At 38.9% G+C, this 10000-nt stretch overlaps 1 pseudogene; it reads left to right on the top strand.

The window, feature by feature from the left end:
• Nucleotides 1-10000, top strand: part of LOC102478679 (mitochondrial import inner membrane translocase subunit Tim17-A pseudogene) — a 48622-nt pseudogene that overhangs the window by 23239 nt on the left and 15383 nt on the right.

Below are 10000 nucleotides of genomic sequence, written 5' to 3'. Positions count from 1 at the left end.
GGATGGAATGTGAATAAGAAAAATAAATGTGTGTGTGTGTGGACACAGTCGATTCTCATTATTAGCAGGTTTGATATTTGTACATCTACCTACTCAGAAAATGTATTTGGAGGACTAGCAGAAGGCATAGCTGTTACATTGCTGGACTCCCACATGACTGACAGTGGTTTGATTTCTGGACCTGGTGGGTTGAAAATTATGCTGGGCTCATAAGTGTGCATGCCCAAGATCCCAGGAGAAGGACGGAGAAGGTTTGTAGCATGGCCATCTCCCTAGAGGGTAATTTCTCACTTTCCTTCTCTCCCATCCCCCCCAATGAGCACATGCACCCTAAGGCAAAAACCTCTAACACACACACACACACACACACATACATTTGTGTGTAATCCCTAAATCAATATTCTTTGTGTTTTCATGGTCATTCACAAACAACCGAAGAGTGGTGAAAAATTCAAATCCCCCAATGGGCTTGATTCCAGCTGAGCCTGAACAAGTTAAAGCTACACCTTCTTATCTCAGATCTTTTTTTTTAATTGTTTATTTTTTTATTTATTCAATCATTTATTTTAATTTGACCAGAGAGAGACAGAGGAAGAGAGAGAGAGAAAGTGAGAAAGCAAGCCACCAGGTCTGGGACTTGAACTATGGTCGACCATGGGGGAGTGTCCAGCGCCTTAACCACCAGACCACCTGGTCCCCAATGGACTCGATGCCGCAATCCTCCAGCCTCCATAGGTTTGTGCCATAGGGCGGGCGCCACCACGCCCTTATCTCAGATCTTATACTGTAAACAAATGTCCTTGTTGCTGTCACTCTAGCACCACATTTTTTGCATTTTTGTACTTTTGTGGTGATTTCAGTATTCAAAATCCTTCTCAAGCATAGTGGGGAAGGTTCTGTCTGGTGTTCCTAAACACAAAGCTGTGATATGTCTTAGGAGAAACTGTGTGCTGGATAAGCTTCATTCAGGAATGAGTTACAGAGCTGTTGCCATGAATTAATATTACTAAATCTGCAGTATATATTAGTGTCATTAAAATGAAACACAGTCTGGCTCAGTTATGGTGGTGCAGGTGGTAAAGTGCTGTTGCCTGATGCTGCAGGCTCCAGGTTAGTGTCCTGGTGTAGCTGAAAACGCTGAGTGTGCCTGTGATCCTGGCTGGCCAGCAAGGCTGGGGTTGGATGGGGATTGTGCCATGTAGACCCTGTGCACACATTTCTTCCTCTCTCTCTCTCTCTCTCTCTCTCTCTGTCTCTCTCTCTCTCTCCCTCTCTCTCTATCTCTGTCTAAACAAAAAAGAAAAGCACACTTAAAATGAGCTTATACATTGATCTATTAATGAAAATGTGTGACCAGAGGCTCACCAGCATTTGTCCCAGAAGCAATGGCGCACTGTGTGTTAGTTTAGCGTTTGTGGTGACCTTCTATAATGTAAGACTGGAGATAATGAGATTAGACTATACATTCATGCAAAGTGAAAGGAGGAAGAAGAGAAAGAATGGTTGAATGTCTCTTCCTCTTAACACTTTTTTCTTCAAATTTTTATTGTAATTTGCTTTCAGGACTGCTTTAAAAAAATCAACAAAGAATATGTTTTGATGATTTTAATTAAAAGTGAATCTCATGTCTCTGCAATTGAGAAGTTTAACTTTGCATCAATCTAATTTCCTTCTATTGACAGAGATATCCTTCAGGGAGCACTGAAAACACCTTCCAGTTCAACACATCAAATCCTTTATGTTACCTCCTCTATAATTCATGTTTTGAGTGTTGGGTGATGGCAGTGTTTCTTTGATATTGACAAATTTATATAAAGCATTTCCAGAAAAATGAATTTGTGAGCGCCTTTAATTTATGGGACATTTCCTCTTTCATTTCAGTTATTATTTTTCAAAGGGAAATTTTATTAACATCACTTAAGTTTCTTTTTTAATTAAGTAACAGCTTGTATTAGAACAAGGATTACGATTTTGTTTAATAATTGTTCTTGGTTAGGCTTCCAGCTAGTTGGAGGAAAAAAATTACAGAGAGGAGAGAGGTGGGGGATGACCCCACTCCCAGGGCTCACATTTGGCCAGACCTCAGGACCTGCAAGGTTGTAAGCAGTGCTCTATATTTAGCCTGCCAGATATTTTGAGTAGTTCTGAAATTGGAAAGCAATGTTTTTCTATAATAATTTTTCCTAGGGCAAGTCTAATCACATACTCCATTTTTGTTCTGTTTTTCCAAGTCTACAGAGAATCACAGTTGCTCCCTTAGAAGAATGGAGAAGACTGCCAAGTAGGGCAGCCTTAGTCAAGTCAAATCCAAGCATCCCTGGCCTAAATTTATGGTGTGTGCATGGACAGTATGGACGTATTCCCTCTGCGGAGAAGAGAGGTGAGTCACCGGATTGTTCGCTCATGAAATGCAATGGATTCCTATAACTACAATCAAACTGTACTGATGCATTTCCCTAGAGATTTCAGTCCCTCCAGAGGAAGACCCATGTAATCACCGTCACAAACTGCCTGTGTCCCAACACTGAGCATGTTTTTCATACCACCTGAAAATCCCCCTCCAGTATACACCAGGACTGTCAACACGTAGGCTACTTCTCAGGCACAGTTCTTAATTTTAAAAATAGAATGACTTTGAAAGGTTCCTCAACAGCAATCTGTTCTGCGATTACAATAATTCAAACAAGCTACTCTTAGATCCCACCCCTCCTCTGGTCTGGGAAATGCACACCTTCAGTGTCTCTGTTATGGACAGGTTGCTTCAACCCTTGGTGCTGTAGCACTCTAGCACATATTCTACCCAGGGCTGGCTCCACAGCACCCAACATGACCTACTCCACACTCTGCACATGTGAACACAGTGGAAGGCATATATGGTCTCCACATTGCTCATGGAAACTGATGGAGAGTGGCAACGGAATATTGATAATACAATTACAGAGATGATATTATGAAAACAAGGATAGGGTACCAGCTTCTTCCAGGATGTGTCCCATCAACCCCGGAGACAAGAGCATCATCAGTAAGTAGGGATAAAGTCAGAATATGAGCCAGGGAGTTTCTACAAGTGGTGAAAATGACAGGCTAGAAAAGAGCAGACTCTAAACCTGGAATCTTAGGAGCACATGTAAGCAACCACATGTTTATAAATGTCTGATACAAAAGAGAAAATTATAGCAAGTGAAAATCAAGTATTTCAGCAGCATAGACAAAGCCAGTAACTGCTGTCTTTTAATGTTGTTTTGATTCTGAAATAAATCAGATCACATCATTCCCCTAAATTCTTTCAAGTTTGTGCTTAGAAGAGAATCTAAGTGGGTGGACCCTGTGGCCTGGTAGTTAAGAGAGCTGAATGACTACTTGGTTCAAATCCTGGAGCTTGGGAAATGTACCAAGGGCATGTACGTTCATACCCAAAATCGTAATGGGATGGAGAAATGGAGAAAGGATTGCAACCTGACCATGCCCCATTAGGGAGTGCTTTCTCTTTCCTGTCTTTTTCTTTCTCTCTCTCTCTCTCTTTCTCTCCCTTGTTAATGCAAATGCATTATCAAATACACCCTCTGGGAATTTGTTTTTTTAAAAAAGAGAACTTAAATGGGCTAGAGCTATGGTTTGGTCATTAAGAGAAGCCAGATTTCACATGACTGATTGTACTTCAAGTGCTGGTACAGCAATTTGAAAAACATGTTGGGCACATAGGCATTTGTGCCCCATTTCCCAACCAGTTGGATAAATGGAAGAGGAAGGATTGTAGCATTAACATACCTTATTGGGGGTATTTCTCTCTCCTTCTCTCTCTCTCTCGCTCTCTTTCTCTCTTACATCTACCCTCTGGTAATTAAAAAAGGAGAGAGAATCAAGGCTTCATGCCAAGCTCACATCACTCCACATTCCAGCCACACACGCTCTATTCTGTTCCCAGAACATGCTAAGCTCTTGACCATCTCAGAGTGCTTTTGTCCACCTGGAATGCTTCCCCTTTACTCTCTACATGGCTAGTTCCTTCCAATGCCTTAGGTATGAACACCTTTGTCACCTGGTAATACAGGCCTCCTCTGCTTTTACTAGTACTACCCCTTTACCCTGTGATATCTCTGTCTGCTTCCTAAATGGCCCTTCCTGCAACTAAAAATTGGGTTTCTAAAATTTTATTTTAAATTTATTTATTTACATTCACTCACTGTACATCATTACAGTATATCAAATGAGATCTTCCATCCAGAATACATTGTATATTGGCTCAATCTAGGATATTACCATATGTGTTATCATCAACAAATAATTATCCATTTTTTGTTTCTTATATATTTTGCTTTTTTTCTCTCTTGATTCCCTACCTCTCCCCCTCTGCCACTTCCCACCCTGCTCCCACTCCCACACTGTCTCTAGTATCTACTGTTACTTTCCATGCCTTTTTTCCCTCCCCACATTTTATTGATTCACAAAAGATATTAATTAAATACTTTCAATAGCAAGTGGAGCTGAAATATACATATCTATGAACACATGTCTGACTTTAGGCATAAACCTCAGTGAGTAGAATGAACATACTATAAAGTAGTACCTAGCTGGGGCCACATAGCTTATTGCAGTCATTAAGTAGATATGTTTTTAAGCATTTATTAGTTTCAATAAAAACAGTTTTAGTTTTAATAGCTCAAAATCAAAAAATGTTAAGAAAACTTTGCTTAATACTTAAAGCCAGGAAAAAGTTTACAATTCTGTTCAAATAGTAGGTAGATGAACCTATCAACAGTTCAAGAGAAGAAAAAAAATCCTTAAGTCTGGAAAACAAAGCATAGAAAAAAATCAGTAATGTTTTAATCAAAAGTCATAAAAATTCTATTTCATCAGTTCAGTCTCATATAATTAATCTCTCTTCTGTTGAATTTGCAACGTTACTGTGGTCTGATCTTTCCATTTAAGTTCTTGAATTTAACATTCAATGTTAGCATTGAGCTTTCCAGACTTGTCCCTAACATCAAGTTGGTCATTCTCTTGGTTGTTTTTTGAACTCTTATTTCTGTGCATCTCACTTTAGTTTTCCTGGTGTTGCACTCCCTTCAGAACTTCTTGGAGAGCTGGTCTGGTGTTGGTAAATTCTTTCAGGTTTTGTTTATCTGAGAATGTTTTTGTCTTTTCTTCCCATATGAAGGATAATCTTTCCAAGTATAGTACTCTTAGTTGAAATGGTTTTTCACTTAACACTTGAAATATATTTTCCCATTCTTTCCTTGCTTGCAATGTTTCTGATGAGAGGTCTGCTATTAACCTGATGGGATATCCTTCGAAAGTAACTTGACACTTCCCTTTTGTCAAATTTAGTATCTATCTCTGTCTTTGGTTTTGGTCAGTCTGGCTATGATGTTCTTTGGAGAAGATCTTGGGTTAATTCTATGTGAGGTCCTTTGTATTTCTTGGTTCTAGATATGCTAATGCCTCTCTAGGTTTGGAAAGTTTTCTTCCAGGATTTCGTAGAATAGATTATCAATGTCCCTATTAGTCTCTTCTTCTCTGGGATACTGATTATCTGGACGTTTGGGTAAGTAATGTTATCTAGTATTACTCATATATTATTCTCATTTTGGGGGGTTATTTTCTCAGTTTTTTTTGGTGAATTTTTCTATGTCAGAGGTATTTTCTTCTACATCTGAGATCCAATCTGCCTGATCTAATCTGTTTTTAGTACTTTCAAGGGAGTTCATAATTTCCTATATTATAGCCTTCCTCTCTAATGTTCCCATTTGATTCTTTTTTATAGCTTGTATTTCCTCTTGAGATCATGCAAAATCTTCCTCACCTCCTGGAACTCATCAGTTCTCTCCTGTATCTTCTGGAGAGCACTGTCTCCCTTCTCTTGCATCTCTATTAGCTTTGTCACTATGAATATTCTGAATTCTTATTCTGACATTTCCTCAAGATCCATTGTAGTCTTTGGAGGATGAGGAGTTATTCTTTTCCCTTGGAGGAGAGATATTTTCTTGACTTCTATTTCTTGTGCCTCTTCAGTGGTGTCTGGTCATCTGATGGATTATAAGTTTTTTCTTAATTTTTGGAGTTAAATCTGAGCATTCAGAGTCATGCAGGAGGAGGTGATCTACAATCTCTCTGCAATTCCATTTTTCTTCCACTGTGCAGCAGATCCTGTGGGAACTGAGGATTATTCTGACCCTACTAGATCTTGGGATCAGGAGAGGGAAGTCTAGACAGAAAATCTTCACTTGTCATAGTACCTGAAAGGGGCCACCTAGAGCTCAAATGTAGATGGCTTGTGACTGGCCTGTCCTACTAAATCTTGGAGCCAGGAAGAGCTAAAAATGGTTTTATTTATTAGTTCTTAAGTCTTAATGGTTTATTACCATATCCTCATTACCTGGTAAATAAAGGAGCCATCAGGCGGTATGGTTAAAAGCATTGGATTCCCACATGGCTTACTGTAGTTCAAGTCCCAGACCTGGTAACTTCCTTTCCTGCTTCCCCTCTTTCTTTCTCTCTGTCTTTGTCTGGCCAAATTAAAAAATAATAATAACAAATGGAAATAAATAAATAAAAAAATGTTTTTAAAAATCAATAATTTTTTTTTTAATGAATCAGTGATGAAAAGGGAATAAAAACAATGATGAATCTATCACACTAGGCCAGCATGGCCTTGGAACAGTAGGAGGAAGCTGGATTTCTTAAATAAAATCAAAGAGTACAAGATATCATTCAAACATCTAGCCGTGTGGAATATTTAAGAAACATTGTATGGAGTCTTAGAAAACAAGACTTTAGAACCCATGAAATTACTATTCTCTTAGTTCTACATCTGACACATCCCCACCTAGATCTGAATTTCTTTTTCTCTGACCATTGCGTTTGTATATTAATCTGAGCAGTATTTTCATCGGCACATGTCTGATAACCTCTCAGGTAGACCATCTGAGTGATGAGGAGATAATAATCATGACTCACTCATCTTGTCTGTGCTCTGGAAACCTCATGGTGATGTATCAAGCTCCTAGAGCACACTTGATACCTGAATGAAGCTCTTGGGATACAGGGTGATGCATGGATCAGAGCTCCACAGGGAGGGAACTGGCTTCGCCCTACCTGGAGCTGGTGTCTCAGCAATAGCAGGAAAGTGAAGAGAGGAGTATGTACAGTAGAGTAAATTTTCCCCTTGCCATTTACCAACCTCACATAAAAAAAAAATCTTTTTAAAAATATGTTTTTCAAGTCACCAAGGATGAGATTTAAACCACAGTCAGCCATAAAGGATCCATCTTTCCATGAATAGCATTTAACCACTGTGCTATGGGGCCAGTTCTAAAACATGTCTTAAGGAAAAGTACTTTTTTAAGGTCAGTTTTGACTTCCGATTTATTTTCACTTCAAGCCAAAAGGTTAACACACTTTGGCCCTATGATAGGTTTCTGAGAGTACATTTCTTTAACTTTCAAAACAAATTCATCAATTTCAAAATAAAAGCATTGCTAACCAGTTAACACAGGGTTATAAAACACTGGTATCTATGGAATAAACAAGGTACTGGCTTCGTAGATGATCTAGATGCCTCAGACTCTATGCCATCATCTTGCCAGAGCTTAAATGTCTACATTCACATAAACAATCACGAAATTATTTTAAGGTTTTGCCATAGGGTGCATGTACTCACCAGAGAGAGACAGAGAGAGACAGTAAGAAAGAAAGTTAGAAAGAAAGTGAGAAATCACCTCTTCCCCTGAGGGGATAGCCACATCACAGTTCTTCTTTCTCCTTCATTCTCCTCCTGATATTTTGGGGCTACATGGACACACACTCAGTGTAAATTTCAAGCCACCAAGTCTGGGACTCAAACTAGTCAGCCATGTGGAAGGCCAGTGCTTTAACTACTATGCCACCTGCTGGCCCCAATAATCATAAATTTTTAAGCCAAAGGTAAGGAAGCTCTGTCTGAGACTAAGTATGTTCATTAGTACAGAGAAGTATTGGTGTGAATATAGAACTGGAAACATTTATTTCTGCATATTTCCCGGACTAACAAAGTTAGAGAATCTGCCAATGGAACTAGCTTTACTCCAGAACCCTGCAGTTGTTGAAGTAGAGAGAATAGTTTTGTTTTGTTTTTGTTGAAACTACTAGAAGGTGTTTCCATTTACCAGAAAGAGACAGAGAGTGAAAAGGAGAAAGCACCCCGATGGGATGTGGTCAGGCTGCTAGCCCTTCTTTTCCATCCTTTCAACCTTTGAGATTGGGGACACACACCCACACATGCCTAGTGTGTTTTTCAAGCCACCAAGGTTGAGATTTGAACCACAGTCAGCCATACAGGATCCAGCTTTCCATGAAGAGCATTTAACCACTGTGCAATGGGGCCAGTCCTAAAACATGTTTTTTACAGCTTTCTTGTAATACAAGAGCTTCCTTTTGAAAAATAGAGGGGGTTTTTTGTTGTTTAAATAGGCCTTTAAAATGTTACTAGTCAACCTAATTACTTGCAAGTTAAACTTCCACCAACAGAACAAAAAAAGTGATGGATTTATTTAATCTAATTTATGCATTAATATTTAAAGAATAAAAAAGAAATTATTGTTTTTATAGCCTTATCAGGAATTTATTTCCACAAAATATCCCTAAGATACATTCCCACCACATTCTAGTTTCCACTATTAGGAGCTTGGCTGAGATATATTTAGTTTGGCAGCCTACCAAGTAATGTCAGTTGGGTCTCTGTGCTACCAAATTTGACAGAAAGCACAGTGGAGGAAAAGGTATTTTCAAATCCCTATTTTTATATCAAGCACATAAGACCAAAGTCTGACTTGCAAAATTAAAAACTGTGTTGTCTTTCTTTGCATTTTTCTACGATGGCAAATTCAGGCATCTTGTCTTTACTCTCCGCTCCTAGACACTGAGAGGAAGGAGGGCAAAGAATCTCCAACCTAGAGACAGTATGAGAGGAGGACGAGAAATGGGGAGGGGGAGGAGGAGGACATCAAGAGGGAAAAGAAAGAAGTAAAGCATCTAAGGGGCACAAAATGGAAAACTATCTGTTAATAATATGCATAGTAATATCTTTGACTGAACCAACGTACAGTGTATTTATGATGGGAAAATTCATTTGGTATGCTGTAATGATACACAGTGATTGAATGTATAAAAAATTTTAATGAATTAATTTTCCTAAAAGAAGAAGTGACAGTAGAGAACCATACAGAGTAGAAAGGAAGCATTCCGACCCTTTGACGTCTGTTTAAGCCACTCACTCAAGAGTCATAGCTGATAGCTGATAATATCTTGACCTCGAGAGATGCACACAGATTATGTCACTGCCAATGTTTGAAGAAAAGAAAAACCTCGATTTCAGAATAATTCTGTCTGTGTGCCTTCTAATAATTCACTTTACAGTTTGATAAAACAACAGTCAGGTACTGTAAAGCATTTTCAAGTTAGTATGATTATTATGCCCAACACATGCTATGTGTGGAACAGACTGCCAAATATACTCTTTGCATTATTATTCACACAACCTGGATCCTTGCGGAGAGGGTGTATGATGTGGGTGTGTTTTTTGTGTTTTATGTGTTTATTATTTGATCTATAAATAAACTCAGAGACTGAAAAGGCATGTCTCCAATCTCGAAGACAAAGGCTCCCTGATCAAGTTAGAGCATTTTTATTTGCTCTGTCCCCCCTCTACCATGGGGCCTCATCTTGGCTTTGCAAATGTCTTCCTTGATCCCCCGAGGCTTGAAATTTAGGTCTACCCCCTCAACCTTTCTCTGCACTTGGTTTAAATGAAGAGCATTATTTCCTCCATACAGTTCTCCTTCCTAGGTAACAGAAAATCTTAAAATATTGTCTTATTTCTAAAACGATGAGGCCAGGGAGGCCACCTCCATTACAGTGCTCCTTTCTAAACAAAAGAAAATTTTAAAATATTGCCTTCTTTCTGAAATGATGATGCCAGAGAGGCCTGTCTTTCCTCTCTTCATATTCCCTTTTAGGCAAGCCT

This window comes from Tupaia chinensis, unplaced genomic scaffold (genome assembly GCF_000334495.1).
Source record: "Tupaia chinensis unplaced genomic scaffold, TupChi_1.0 Scaffold000088_1, whole genome shotgun sequence".
Taxonomy (NCBI): Eukaryota; Metazoa; Chordata; class Mammalia; order Scandentia; family Tupaiidae; genus Tupaia; species Tupaia belangeri.
This window is presented reverse-complemented; position numbering and strand designations above follow the sequence as displayed.